This window comes from Hetaerina americana, unplaced genomic scaffold (genome assembly GCF_022747635.1).
Source record: "Hetaerina americana unplaced genomic scaffold, ioHetAmer1.1.p SCAF_46, whole genome shotgun sequence".
In the NCBI taxonomy this organism is placed as follows: Eukaryota; Metazoa; Arthropoda; class Insecta; order Odonata; family Calopterygidae; genus Hetaerina; species Hetaerina americana.
Window position 1 is genome coordinate 3,946,505 of NW_027287052.1, and position 16,299 is coordinate 3,962,803.

Here is a 16,299-nt window from a genome sequence, read left to right on the forward strand (position 1 = left end):
CGGAGGGACAATTGGAACCCTGCTTGCCTTTCCCGCAGCCTCCTTCCGCAATGTTTCTCATAAGTGTATTCGGGCTAATTAAACTGCCGTTCCTCCCAAATGGTTTCGACCGAAGCTCCCGAGTCTTTATTTGTTTTGCCTTTCTCTTTATTTGCGCGACTCAGGAAAAGAAACTTCAAGCCCTTAATGGAGAGCGCCATCGACGCAATCTCTATCTTTGAAATGGTTTTTCAATTCGACATAATGTTTTGAACAAACTTCCCGCATCGACACCGTTCTCAACCGCGTTGCTCCAAAAAAAAGAACCGCTTTAACAGGATGAATCCAAGTAGAACAAAAAACGTTCAATATAAAGATATTTTACTTCTGGCTAAACGCAGATGTCTTAATTTGGCTCGTGGCCAAGACGGGTTATCCATTATTTATATGAGGTATAATGCTCTTCGTGAGGCACATTATAAAGGCCAATATAACGCCAAGTGAGGAAGAAACGCCATCTGTGGCGTCGGGTAGTTATCGATTATTTATCGCTGGCGATCAGCTATTTTACATTAACTTAAGCAAATACTATTTCTTATAGTAAGGTCTGAGTTAACGCTGCTCCTTTCATTATTCTGCATATTTCATTTGCAATGATTCCCAATAAAGATTCCATTTAACTATTAAAGTTAACGATAATAAAAGTTTTTCCTAGAGCGAAAACTGTTTTTGCAGGAGGATTTATCATGCACGGCAAAAATTAAGGATTTCAAACGAACCGCTTTCAAAAGGATTCCATTTAAATTTACTAAAACAGTGGAAAATGAGGTTGTATTAGCGGGATGGATCACTGTTGCGGGAAAGAATGTGATGGTTGCGAAATGTTAGGTTAAAAGCTGAGAAGAGTCAAATATCAGGAATGTTTCACTTATACCCGACGCGTTGGTTCCCACATTAACGAATGGTAATAATGCACAACCTACTACGATATTACGTAGCAATTAAAGAGTGTTCCCTTTTTCACCTTTCGCCTATGATTGATCATTATCCCGACTTATTTTCAAATTAACTTTCTTAATCCTACTTTTACTTAAGGGCCATATGGAGAGTTCTACGACAAAGAAGAACAAGATGGATTGGACATACCTTGAGACACAATGGAATGATTTGGAATAAGGAAGGGAAAATAAGGAAAAAATAAAGGAAAGATTCCGCGAGGAAGGCCAAGATAGAATTACATAGAACTAATTAAGAAGGACGTAAAACAGGGAGCCTATCAGAGGGCGAGGGTATGCACACTAAATGGAGAAGAATGGAGGGCTGCAGTAAACCAATCTTAGGATTGAAATATTTGTCATGATGAATCCTACTTTTCGGCTATTTTCCTCTTACCTTAAAGTGAACATATGATCTATGATACCCATTTTATTCAATAAGTACACTTTTCTTACATTTAAACAATAGTTTAAACTGTCACCTCTTTGCAAAGTCCATCAATCAATTCTTTTCCGGGGTTCTTCGCTCACAGTCGCGTAAAAAATCCCGGGAATCCATCGCAACCATTTCGACGGAAGTTCGGATTGGAGAGAACGCATTTCCCTAAGCTGATGCAAGCGGAATGCAATATAATTCCCGGCAAAGTCAATGCTGAGCTTGTGCAAACGACATAGGATTGGCCAATCACGTAGGGCCGTTTTTTCCCTTCTCCTCTTTCGCAAAGGGCCAGATTACTTCCCCATCCACCTTTCGCTTCGCATTCTTCCGGTGCCTCTCATTTGAGACTTTCGCCACTCCGTCACCCGGGGGGAGGGGGTGGGGAGGGAAGGCGGACAGAACCCTTATTTCACGTCCGTCGGATCAACTTTATTTTTATTTTACGATCCCATCGCCTCGAGGCGAGTGGGGTCGTAACTTTCGCCCTCCCACTTTGCACGGCCCCTTACCCCTTCCACCCCCACACCCGCGACACCCCCGAATTCCCCAGCCAGGCGGACGATACGGTCGGGGCGATAATAACGAACTTTTCAAAGAGGCCCCGTCGAGGTGCCTGACCTGTACGGCTCCGCCCCCCCCCCCAATCCATTCCCCCGCACTTCCCCTCCCCCCTCCCGTGGTTCATCCGTTGACGGAACCAGCAAATGCCAAGGGCGGACCTGGGGAAACTCGCGTACAGGAGAGGGCTAATGAAATCTCACCCAAGGAGCGATAAAAATATTTTAGCTATACGCCGCATAAAGAGAGAAGGGGACAATGGGAAACAGGTGACGGTGATAATCCGTCGTTATCCACAGAATAAATCGCTGGTGAGGTGGAAAAAAGATACGAATAAAAAGATGAATCGGGAGAGGACGATGTGCCGGCGGGAACAAGGGAAAATTGACGGCAGGAGGAAACTTTCGTCCCACGTTCCGCTTTTATAGCACGACTACATGTTTTCAGCGCCAACACAATTCATCCTGTGCAACACTTACCCATAAATAACATTTTACGATGAAACATATCTCGCGTCATGTTTTCTTTATTAAAAATACGCCAATTAATTAGGAAAATACTACCGTCAGCAAACAATTATTCAGAGCAGAGTCATTGTTTGATGGAAAATTTTGAAAATGTGCCTAGAAGATGATACTATGAGTTGAAACTATAGCCGTGATATTAAAACATTGATAGGAATTAACAAAGTTGCAATTTTTCTTCCCACAATAATCAACAACCAAAATATTCCTTTGCAATAGTAAACGAACCACAAGGAAGTGAGTTATAATTTCTGATGATGTATCATGCGTGGACTCAATGAAATACCTTACACACGATATCTCCTAGGTGAAACACATACTAGGGGGAAGATGTGGAAAAGCAACAAAAAAATAAGATTTATAAGAAAAGTACTTGTTAAATGTGACGAAAAGGTCAAAGAAAAATGTTATCCTTCGCTGGTGAGGCCTCATTTGGAATATGCTGTAAGTATATGCATGGGATCCTCACGAAGCTGGATTGATTGCCGAGCAGGTTCACGTGCAGCGTAGAGGACCTAGATTTGTAAAATACTGTTAGCATTTAACTGATAGAAGTATAGTACTGTACAATACTGTTAGTAGCGCATTATTAGAGCAGCTAGGCTGGTAATCAGCAACACAGCTAAGGTTAAATCACAGATTGAAGCTCTTGCATTAATTAGAATGACATCTCTTTAGCAACGTTGTAGAAAATTCATTATTGCCTCCATCGTCCTAGGGAAGGAGAGATCATGCTAATTAAATTACAAAGATTAAGTGTAGAAAAGATAGATATAAGATTTCATTTTTTCGTCAAATGATAGGGGATCATAATAGCATCGTTCTGCCGCGGTAGGGTCATGCCCAGGTAAAATCCAATTAATCCACGAACAATAAGGAATCATAATAATATTGTCCGACCGCGGTAAATGTTCGGTTAAAATTAGTCTGGTGTGTATTCACCCCCTGCCACACACCCTAGCGGTGGCTTGCAGAGTACATGAATAAATAAATACATTAAAAGTTTTAAATTTCAAACAACACAGTTTATGTTACACTATACAATTATTTGCATAACACGAGTTTTTTTTTCCTCGGTGAAGACGTTATAATGGAATATGCTGCAACTCCTTCTCATGAAGCACGACGAATTTTGAACGCACGTTTTACGAGAAAAAGAAAAACTGTAAAGAATAATACTTGAAACTGTTCAATTAGTCATGTGTGTATATAATAAATGGCCTCGCAATGGAATGAAAGCAGCGCAGAGTGTCAAGGGCATTTGAATAGGCCCCACGCAGTCGGCGAGCACCAATTCTCGCCATCCAATTCTTCTGGCACCACGTCCTCCGAAGCACCACGAGGGATGAGGTGAGCGTAGGAAGAGCGCGGTTTCACAGCGCCCGGAGTAGTAAACTCACGCGAAATTTTAAAGGAAGAAATGAATTTTAAAATGGAAGCATCACTCTAGCCGCATTTCCAAGGGGAGATGGCGAAAATGCACCTCGACGTGATTTAACCGGATGCAGAGGAATGCACACCGGTTGCCCTGGTGATTTAATGCACCCGCGTCTCCCAAATCCGCCCGAGATGGCTTCCCCGATTTCACAGCCGCTCCTCCCTCCACCCCCCTCCCCCCTGCTCTCGTTCTCCTTAGGGTTTAGCGAATGCAAAAGAGCCACTTCCATCTCGCTGGGGATCGAATTTGTGTGGATTTCAATTATGGATTATATTAAGCGTTGCCAGGAGGCCGGAGAAAGATCTTTGGTATCGCGGAAGAATGGAGATGGAAAAAACGACGAGACAAACCGCATTCATCCCCTCGCCGCCCAAAGCGACACGTTTCGGAAAATTTAATCAAACCCTCAATGAATAGTTTGTCCACGAAAGAAACTCCATTCGTGATCCTGAGTGCTAAAGTGCATTTCGGGTCTTTATAACGTATTTTACGAGTCGGAGATCTATTGACCCAATAGAGGTCTTCACAATTTGGATAATATTTGATCAACAATTATTAAGTGTCCTCTTTGCATGAATACTTCTCTACCTTCATAACGCATAAGAGAATTCCTTTTGCAGGTATTATTTTTAATATTCATATTCCTTTACAAAAGAAACGGAATGAATTCAATATGAAATGAAGACTTAAAAGCACTTAATATTTTACCATTAATTTCAAAATGACCGGTTTGACATATAAGGAAATAAGTCTTATAAATTACCATCTATTACCTAAGTACATTTAAAAAATGTCCATCACCTTAAACTGAATCTATTCATTGTGCACTTGAGTTGAAATTCTTGTAAATATAAGGTTTTTAATTATGGAATAGGTATATTATACATTTGTAAACGCCTCCTATATTATGATCATTAAAAAACGGCCCTTATGTAAAAAATTAGTTAAACGTACCGTCGCAATGATGGAAAATACTTCGATCTGACGTTCCAATTATTATGTAATATTCAGAAGATTATTACACATTATACAGTTGTATACCATTAACAGTTTTGTCAAAATTGGGCACCATACTATTTGGAGGAATCATCACAGTTTCATCTACAATAATATGTATTCCTAGTATTTATATCGCTGAGGTAAGCAATTTTCATCCACCAAAAGGAGATTTTAGTTCTCATAGTTCTGTAATTCCATTAACAATTAGAAAAAGTGTTCCATGGGCACATTATGATGGATTGGTATTCAGACTGATGTTAAAAGTGAACGAGTTAGAAATTAGCGCTAAAAAATGGCACGAACATAGGGGCTTGAGCGATGGATGGAAGGGGAAAGTGGGGAGAGAATTCAGAAGGGAGGGGTTGGAGGGGCAGCGTTAGAAGGGTGGGGAAAATGTAGAAGGCGAGGGGATGGAGGCGGGATGAAAATATGTTTGGAGCAGGGCAATTAATGTATAATATTGAATCCCGGCCAATTCCAGGACTCCAAGAGTCAGATGAAGGATTCCTCTATGTTTTGAGTTCCAGTGGAGGATCAAAGGGTAGGAGGGATGCTAACATGGATACACCATAGCATTTATCAGAGGGAGTATTGTGTTCGGAGGCGTGTTTGGGGTAGGGAGCATATATATATGTGTATATATATATATATATATATATATATATATATATATATATATATATATATACATATATATATATATATATATATATATTTAAGGTAATCTACCGGTTAAGGCAGGTTTTTGGATGGACACAACTACCAAACAAACGTTTTATTACTCCTAACAAAACACAAAATACATCATCCTACTTTATATCAGGTCCCTATTCATCTCTGAGTATTTTCTTCCTCTCTTCATCCCATCCAACATCCCTATTCTATTCCTTCCCTTTCCTCTTTTGCCCAATTTTCTACCCTCTATCACAGTCTTCAACATCCCACTGCCGGTCAAAACACCCTTCATCCATTTTTCCCGCCTCCATAGCATTTCTCCCAACAAACCCCTCTATTCGCCCACCATACCAAGTACTTCCTCATTTTTTTTCTCTGTCCATTTCACCTTCTCCATTCTTCTCTACACCCACATTTCAAGAGCCTCCAATCTACGTCTATCCTCCTGCTCCAATGACCACGTTTCCGCACCGTACATAGCTACGCTCCATATCAAAGTTTTGACTAGTCTTTTCTTAATATCCTTACTCAGCGTCCCTGTCTTCAACTCCCTCCTCCTTGTGAAAGCCTCTTTGCCTAGCGCAATTCTTCTCCTTACGTCCCTACTACTTTAACCGTGTTGGTCCAAAACACTACCGAGACACGTAAACTGTTCCACCTGCTCTAGTTTTTGCCCTCCTATTTTAATGTTTAGCTTAGCCATTTTCTTTCTATAAAATCGCATTACCTTTGTTTTATTAATATTGATTCTCATCCCATACCTGTCGCACTGAATTTCCAGTTCACTAAGCAATGCTTGCAGCCCCTTGGCTGACTGACAAACTAAAGCTTGGTCATCAGCAAACCTAACTGATTTTACGAATTCCCCGCCCACTTTCATTCCTACCTCCAGTTCGTCCCATGCCTCTTTGTTCATTTCCTCCGCATACAGGTTGAACTGCAACGGTGATAATGGGCAACCCTGCCTTACACCTCTTCCTAACACTGCCCATCCGGACTCCCCGTTTCCCACCCGCACCTGAGCAGTCTGAGACATGTACAGGTTTCGGCTTAGCCTCCTCTCCCTTCAATCTATTCCTATTTTATGCAATATACTAATTTGTTTTTCCTCAGGGGTTTTGTTGGGAGCAATCCTATGGAGGCAGGAAAAGTGGCTGAAGGGGCTATTGACCGGCAGCGGGATGTTGAAGACTGTAATTGAGGGGAGAATGTTAGGCAAACGAGGAAAGGGAAGGAACAGGAGAGGGATGTTGGACGGGATGAATGGAGGAAGAAAGTACTCAGAGCTGAAGAGGGACCTGATGTAGGGTAGGATGTTATGTTTTGCTAGGGGTCACAAATTATTTAATTAGTAATTACGTCTATCCAAAAACCTACCTTAACCGGTAGATTACCGGTATATATATATATATATATATATATATATATATATATATATATATATATATATATATATATATATATATATATATATAACGATTGTACGGAAAAACTCATACGAGCGGCACAATAATTGGCTGACACAACATAACACAAATAGAAAAGAATAGACACATATAAAAGAACACTTACACGGTAAATTGTTCGAGCTTTCGGCCCTCTCAGGGGCCTTCTTCAAGAGAGACTCAACCAGTCTCTCTTGAAGAAGGCCCCTGAGAGGGCCGAAAGCTCGAACAATTTACCGTGTAAGTGTTCTTTTATATGTGTCTATTCTTTTCTATTTGTGTTATGTTGTGTCAGCCAATTATATATATATATATATATATATATATAGATATATATATATATATATATATATATATATATATATATATATATATATATATTACATATATATATATATATATATATATATGTATATATATTCATATATATATATATATATATATATATATATATATATATATATATATATATATATATAAAAAGAAAATGTAAAGTTAAAGATGCAGTATTGATATCAAACAATAACCTACTAAGATTTTTTATGAATTACCTCCTCGGTGATTAACCCGTCAGTCGGTATTATAGTTGATGATAGAGCTCACCAAATAATAAGCCCATTACTGTGTGTAACGTCCTCGTACAAATCGGATTACGGGGGATCCGATCCTTACACTATTCCCTTTGTGATTTACACATTAAAGACCTGAAAAATTCGAAAATCACACCGCTGGGGGGAAACTGGATACCCAGAAGCGTCAGCCGTTATCAAACCTGGACCCTCCAATCAGTAGTTCCACCAACTGAACACTCGATGAGGGTAGAAAAAGAAGCATTGTACTTCCACATAAAGATTTAATACTTCACACAAGTGTGAAGTTAAATCTTTATGTGGAGGTGCAAAGTGTTTTTTCTACCCTCCTAAAGAAGGAATTACACAAATTTAAACCTGAAACTGTTATGTTTAACTGAACACTCCTTTGATTGAGTGATTATTTAAAAAATATAAAATCAGAAATTACCTTACGGTGAATATCACGACCGATCCAGGTTCCTGCACTCCAGCCGTCGCTTTTCCTGCAAATAAAAGACGGGGTTTAGTATCGGTATTTTGATAGCTCTAGCAATAAATGTTTAAATCAATACTCTTCGTATTGGGCCACGGGTCAAGGATTTATTGTATTTATCGTCAAAGTTTTGCTGGATCCAAACCATAAAATACGCATTACACGCATGCATACACGTGTAACTCGATCACACGACCGGACAGGAAGGCGTGTTTCGGACCCTCAATAAACTCTGCGGCACGGCCAACGCGAAGTACGTGTGTACGTTTCCGTGATAGTTTTTCAGCAATTAGCAGATTTTGCAACGCTGAGCCAATCACAAATCGCAGGAGACTGAGAAAAATACCTAGATTATTTGGCTCTCATTTCCTGCATTTGCACGAAGGGCAGTCGGAAGGTCCCGAAACTGGTCACATTGGTTGATTTTGTGCGTGAGTACCTGTGGTCATAAAGTTGTTACTTCTGTTCAATTGAATGTCATGGTTTGTTGATGTGACGTATTGAGTTAAGCTTAGTAATTTTTTTGCTGAGTTATCCCTGGTCAGTTTCATTTTTTTAGCCTTTGCAAAATTAAACTAAACTGAACGTTGAATTGATCCACAAATAAAATTATTGTATAATAAGTATCGGGAAGAGTTTCTAAAAGAGATTAATTTCAGATATTGCTACATTGGCTCAAAATTCTACAAATTACATCCCTTGAGCGTCAACAAGCTTTTGCCCTTGCAGCTTTTTCACGACTCGAAGGCTCTCTGGTAGGTGGATTCCGGAAGGACCTTAAGGGTACGCTTGCTAGCTTCTTTGACGGCACTTTGGGTCGCATGGCGGTGTCCTTTCAGGGAGGATTTCACTTTTGGAAATAGGAAATAGTTTGCTGGTGCCAATTCGTGACTTTAAGAGGGTAGGGGAATCGTCACGGTGTCGTTGCAAAAGGTCTTCGCAAGCAGACACTCGACTCTGCTCTTTGTCGTCCGTCCAAAGACGTTCGGGAGGACGAGCATAGCGATGCTATTGAGGCTATCCCGCAGTTTCTTTGGAATATTCCCCGAATATACATTGAAAATAATATACCAAAAATATTTACACGATATTATAACGAAAAAATATGCCTGAACATTTGTAAGAGTTGAAAACTCTGGTAAATTACAAACTCCGATTGACTGCAAATGCTGATTACCAAATTAGTGTGCGTAAGGCCAATTAATTTCGAAATTACCAATGCAGCATTTCTAATATGTATCCCGAGGCGGGAGGCAGCCCAATGGGTTGAGCATTTGTCTGCCTACCGGCGACTCTCAGATTCTAATTCCGGCTGATGCTTTGGTGCAGGTCCGCCCAAAAAGCCAAACGAGACAATATTTTGGTAACTGCAAATGTGGATGTGGAAAACTGAAAAGCGGCGTAAGTATAGGAACTACTCTCTCTCTTTCTCTCTCCCCCTGATCCTGCCTCTCTGCCCCTTTGCCTACCTGGGTGCCTGCCGTTACATCTGTGCCTCTGTGCTTGTTTTTCCCTAGTAAAGTGTAGTGTGGTGTTAGCTTAAATTTTGTGAAATAATTTAGTTGATTTAGTTTTGGTGTTGTTTGTTGTTTATGCTGTATCATGTGGGGGCATCTTAGAGGGTATTCTAAGTGGCTTGTAGTTATTTGTATTCCCGCTCCTCTGAATGGTTATTGGTGAGTACTCTCTTTCTTATTCACTTATTTTTTCTCACTGAGTCACCGCGTAAGCTTAAGGGTCCATTAAAATCTTTTAACAGATTCGTGCGATTTCATTTTAAGCACCGCCTTGTATAAAATAAATTAGCATGGTAAATTTAGGTTAGCTTTTTTTGGGTACTCGTTTATTAAACTATGATGGCTTAAACTAGGTCTCCTGTTACCATGGTTATAAATGCTGGTGAATGCGCGTCATGAAATTCGGGGAAATAGATGCCAGAACCAGCAGACTCAAGGACTCCTTCTTTCCACGGGCAAGACGGGGTAGCAACTGTAGGGTTATAGATGGCAAAAATTCCACTTGCCACCCTCACCAGCGTCTAGGGAATAACTAGTTCTACTTAAATGCATGCTCTTCCACTAACCTCGTGTGATTTGTTGTCATAACCCTTACCGCAAGACAGCATTAGAATGCAATTAAATTATGCATTGGCCTTTACGGTATTGCTTGCTCTGATTTGTCTGTTTTTTTAAATTTCCTTTCCATCCCCATCTCTCTCTGTGGGGGGACCCGAAGCGTTGGGTCACATTCCTCACCTGTGTCTTTGGGGGAGGAGACCACTGTATGTTGCATGGCCATGTGGTAATGGAATTTCGCCTTCTTACTTGTCAAATTCTAGCTTGCACGTTATTGGAAACAATTTTACTACACCCTAAGGTGAATTTGTTTGTTAGTTGATAGAGTATGTATTTTCATGCAAGTTGAAAGGGTATTTGCATGAATACATACGCCTCTGTGGGTGTATGTTGCATGGATGTGTTTACTTTGCATGTGGTCTTGTTCTCTTTTACGGGTGGTGACCTAACACCTCCCGCCACATGCCCTTGTGGCGGCTTGGGGGATATTATGTAGATGTAGATGACCCGACCGCCGTTATTTATACTGTTCACCTACGGTTTCTACAAACCTAATGGCTTAGTTCGCGATGAGCTCTACCCTCACTCGTCAGAACAAACCTTGGTAATTGAGCAGTGAGATGGTTGCGGAGTAATATTCCGGTAACTGGAATCCAGGTAGCCCTTGATGTACGAGACCATATGCTGGCTTCCAGTAATCCATCTTATGCAGTTATTGCCTTCATGCTCTCCAGGATGCACTCGGATTTTATCTCACCACGCAACTCGACCGCACAAAGCCGTGAATTTAATATCGAGAGAACAGGAAGGAGTGCTCGATGGGGTGAAAATGAGAAAGAGTGAGCGATATACGATATATCATACGGACAGCAATGAGATATTGAGCCAATACCATTTCAAAGGCCTCCTTTCAAACCGCGCCGTCGGTCGTTCCGATGGAAAAAGCACAGTCCATCCCAACCAGATTTGTAAACGAAATTTCCTTCCTTTAAATCCCTCAATAAGTCCATCCCGAACAGGCATATACGACTTCCTTTTACGATTTCTCACAGGCAAGCTTTCACGGTTTGAACACTTCGTTTAAGCACTATCCATAATCCCATTGGGATAGAGTCCTTTTTTTCGTTTGGACGATTTCAAGCATTAATGGAGAAACAGAGGATTTTGTGGCTGAAAAGGGTTTTAAAATGTTTGCCAACACTTTCAAAACATTTCTATCACGAATAAAAAATTCATCGTTGATGGCATCAAAAAGGAATATTAAAAATGAAAGTATAAAAAAACAGAACACTAGTTGTCAACAACGAGAAAACGATGGTACTTTACACATGTTCAACAAAAAGAATTTTTATGGGTTTTAAAATACTAAGCTTTGTACTTCCACATCCAGATGCACTCACACAAAAGTTATTTTTACTGAAAAGAATTCTTAAACAGGGACAAATTATTCTTGTTGATTGCAACTGCTCCCATTTTTTATATCTTCATTAACTTAAAATGTTAATTAGACATTAATTAAGAATTTCTAAACTATTTTTAAGTAGGAATTGGATACACGCATTTATATAATGAAAAATTTCATCTACCTACATTAGTAAAATAAAAAATGTTTCCTTTTTATGTAAGCATTAACCAAATTTTATTAAAAATACGAAAATCTGAGTGTTCTTTCAAAACGAGAAGGCTAAAGTCGATGCTGGGTTTCTCTCAATTCTTTCCCCTCTCCGTAAATATCCTTTAATTACCAAATCACTCATTTACCTCTAATGGCGTAAGTTACATCAGATGTTTCTGGTCTCCCCTTATAAACTACGTGCTTCGTATGTCTACACAATTCTACTGATATAGATTAAATAGGTTTTATACTTCATTTTACTGAGAACAAGAGTAAAACCGACAGATTTAAGATGCATTTTCTCCCGCGATTGATAAAGGATCAGAATAGCTGCAAACGACCGAGCTAGAAGGAACGAAAATATTTTTTTCATAGTAAGTATCCTAAAATGCTGTGTTTAGGTTCTAAAACCATTATGTGCTTTTGATATTACCCTTATTTCATTCTTATTCAGAAAAGAGCACCTCGTCTTGCATACGTAGAGAAATATTTCGCCCTTTGACACCGTATTGTACGTGGTGACCATAGATAACATTACAATTGAAACATGTTTCATTTATACTGATATACAACACCAGTGAAAGTTTAATTTGTGTTTTCCATAATTATTGTGGACTCACCACACTACACTACCACGTTTGATAGTGGCTAGTAGGGTACTATTCAGGCGCAAATGTTCCGAATGCACTAATTAATGTAATCTAATTTCATGCATGTTAAATTTAACCTACCTGTCTCTCAGGTATCGCCCTGCTTTTGCCTCAGTTACATCAATTCCCGTTCCTTATATACTATTTTGCAATGTGTTCAGCCATGATTTGTAGTTTTCGAGTAAAGAGGCGCCCAATATTGCCAGAATTTGTAACTCTAGGCCATAGGCTGATAAGGAACTGATTGGTTTTCACCTTGGCATTGGGCCAAAGATTCTTCACCTTTTTAATGCCGCGTTGAATGCTTCACAGATGAAAAGGTGTACATAACACACAATGCCCGAGGGGCAAGGTTGCGGATCTTCATGACGGCCGCGCTTTATCTTCATTGCCATGACGGATAACGATAGCATGATGTGCCCTGCTTTGAAGTTTGCAACGCGGAACTCAATATTTCGCGATAGTCTACACCGCCGCCGCCATCACGTTCTGTCGAAAAATCATTGATCGCCGACTTCCTAACGGGCGAAATTGACTGATGAATACATATAAAATGAAAAGAAAATATCTTTATCCCACCAATAAACTCCGAAACTAATCACGTCTCCAACTTTCCCAATCTCCGTGTGGTGGCGAGATCAACTCGCCGAACTAAGTGATTCCTTGGAAACCAAAATATAAACAAACATCGAAGTGCGAATCATGGGAGCGACGATTAACGCTTCGATGAGAATCTTGACGATGTGTGCACTGAAAGTGCAACACTCTCCCCCATCTATCATCCGTCACTTTGCCCTGACGAAGGTGCAAACCTCCATATGAATCTACCACTGCTTTTCCCACACCTCCCAACTCAAGCACCCGCAACATAGAAAACAGAGGCTCCCGACATCCGCCTGCGCTTCAGAGTGATTATCGCATGCCGTAGATTGGAAGATTATGAATACGCATTGTTCATTTTCAAGTATCGGCCGTCAATAAATAAAAACAAACTTTTGAGTGTTCGCTTTAAATCGGCGAGGAAATATTCATCGGGCACATCGATAAATATCAATATTTAATCACAAGTCGGCAATTTCGCTCATCGATTCTTTCTTTAATTTCTTCAAATCAACAATACATATCATAACGACAATAACTTCTAATAACTTCTACGTCGCCACAGAGATAATATCGTATGCATCGTCATAGGTACTAGATATACAGGGTGCGCCCCAAAAGTAATGCAATTATTGCTTTTAGATACTTTATTAAAGAGATTTGCGCAAACACTTAAAATCCTTCAAAGTACTGTCCTTGGGCCTCTATATATTTTTTCCAGCGACTCTACCATAACCGGTACGCGCCCTGGAAGTCAATTTCGGGGACCTCTCGCTAGGTTTTCGTCACGGCTGATTGGATCTCTTCTATGGACAAAAAACGGGTCCATTTCAGGGGTGGGTGTTTTAATCCGAGGGAACAAAAAGAAGTCTGCTGGGGCGACGTCAGGAATATTGGGGGGGGGGCAGCGTTGGCACCTGGTGTTTGGCCAGGAACTCACGGACTCGTAGCGCGTTGTGGCAAGGTGTGTTGTCGTGATGGAGTTGCCAGGTTGCGGAGATGTCTTTTCTCGTCCTGATGACCCTTTTCTGGAGTCTTTTCAGCATATCCACGTAGTAGGCAGCGTTACATACCTGCCCGTATTTGAGGACAAAACTCCATAGGGACCGCTCCTTTTCTGGTCGTAAAAGACAATGAGCATTGTTTTCACTTTTGATTTGCTCATTCTTGCCTTTTCGGGCTTGGGGGACTGGTCGGTGTGCCACTCAGAGCTTTGGCGTTTTGTTTCTGGGTTGTATTCAAAAACCGAGGTTGCATCACCGGTGATGCCCTTGTCCAAATAATTAGGTTCATTTTCAATACGTTGCAAAAGTTCACTTGAAATTTCCGCTCGGTTGGTCTTTTGGATGTCTGGCAACACCTTGGTCACGATCTCGGCACACACTTTCCTCGTCGCTAATCTTCAGTAACAATGCGAAACACAACAGTATCAATGCCGCAATGTCTGCCTATATCCTTTGGACAGTTTCTCAAGTGGCACTCGCTTTACCAAGCCGGGCTATAAGTAGAGCTCATTTTATGTCTCTTTTCATTACACATTAGTAAACTCGTGCCAAATTCGTACAAAATTACTCATCAATAATTATTAGGTAGATCAATACCAAGTGCGACCTGTTAAACCTATAATATTTCCCGATTTGGCAGAATAATGATTTAAAATTCAGGCACCAATTGATTAACGACATTGCTCCATGATTATAATTTACCCACCCTCATTTATTGATTGAGTAAGAATCCTCGACTAAATCTACGAGCGCATGAGATAGTTTCAAATATCTTTAATTGCAATCACAACGTACTATCTAGCAATAATATCCGAGGAATATATCTCTTCATCTTCAACGAGTGAATTCATCTTTGCAGTTTACGAACAAGATTGAATAAAACGAAATAAATACCTATGCTATAGAGCAGGGGTCGCCAAACTTTTCAGCCCGAGGGTCGCATTAACAACGAACAGCATTTTGGGGATTCAGTCAAGGTCCAAATAAAAGATCAAAAATCAAAAGATAAAATCAAAACATAGATGTTTTGTAAATTATTTTTAATTTTATTTTTTTCAGTTATTACGTAATCACACTTATGCACTACCCGTGAAGACCTGTATGGGTGGGAATGGATAAATTGCATCCTGGATGCCAAAACACCACAGACATTTCTGACTTTAGATTTGATGTCTCTGACATCAACAGTGACTTGAGATTAACATCAGACAAGTTTCCTCTCAAATTGTTCTTCACGCATTTAATTTTTGAATATGTTTGCTCACACAAGTACGTTGTTTCACAGATTGAAAGGTCCCTTGAAGCAAAAGTTTTGACAATAGGAAGAAAGTCTTCCTTGGGTAATAACTGGCAACAACTCACAAGTCCTTTGAACTTGTCCCAACTTGCTTGAAACTCAATAAACTCCAGCTGCAGTTCCTCTGTACAACTGGCCACATCTGCTTCAAATGGGTTTTGAAACAGTCTCATTTCTCCTGTCTTTGAATCCAAGTCTGAAAACCGTTCCTGAAACTGCAGCTTGGAGGTCTTTGATGATCTCGCATTCAAAGGGCGTAAGCAACTCAGCCGTTACTACAGCCATGACGATCTTGCAATGCTGAAAGTACGTCAAGTTACTTGTAACCTGCCTGTACTAGTTCCAAAAACAAGACAAGTTAAGATCCTAAGGTCTTCAGGTGGATGTATACAGGGTTCGTCCGGAAAATAAGTGTACTGACTCATGGGCTGGGCGCGCCGCTCCAGGCGCGCCCAGCACCGCTATGACGGGCTGCGATTGGAGAGGGGTATGTTGGCAAGCGACGCTGAAAAAGGCAGTCGGCTCTGAGCTGTGGTGTAGTGAGGAGCTCTGTTAACGCGAACCTCCACGCTTCGACCCACGTCACGGAACGCGATGCCGAAGTTTTTGGAGCAGCGTTATTCCATCAAATTTGCGGTAAAGCTTGGGAAATCGTCTACCGAAACTGTCGGTATGATTAACCAGGCTTACGGGGAGTCAGCCATGTCCAGAAACATGATCTTTCGGTGGCACAAGATGTTCGTGGAGGGCAGAGAAGAGGTCGACGACGAGTCTTCGAGAGGTTCCCGATGATGCCTTCGCGGGAGCGTTCCAGGAATGGGAACGCCGCTGGAACAAGTGTATCGACTCACAAGGGTCCTATTTTGAAGAATATTAGCTTAAGATATGTAAAAGTGTAATAAATTTTTTTTCCTGAGCTCAGTACACTTATTTTCTGGACG

At 40.6% G+C, this 16,299-nt stretch overlaps 1 long non-coding RNA gene across 1 annotated transcript in view; it reads right to left on the minus strand.

Annotated features, from left to right (window-relative positions):
• LOC139693325 (uncharacterized) overlaps positions 1–16,299 on the minus strand; it is a 512,487-nt gene that overhangs the window by 416,721 nt on the left and 79,467 nt on the right. Inside the window, exon 2 of the long non-coding RNA XR_011702038.1 lies at positions 8,073–8,127. This is a non-coding gene — a long non-coding RNA (uncharacterized lncRNA). The remainder of the gene's footprint in view (positions 1–8,072; positions 8,128–16,299) is intronic.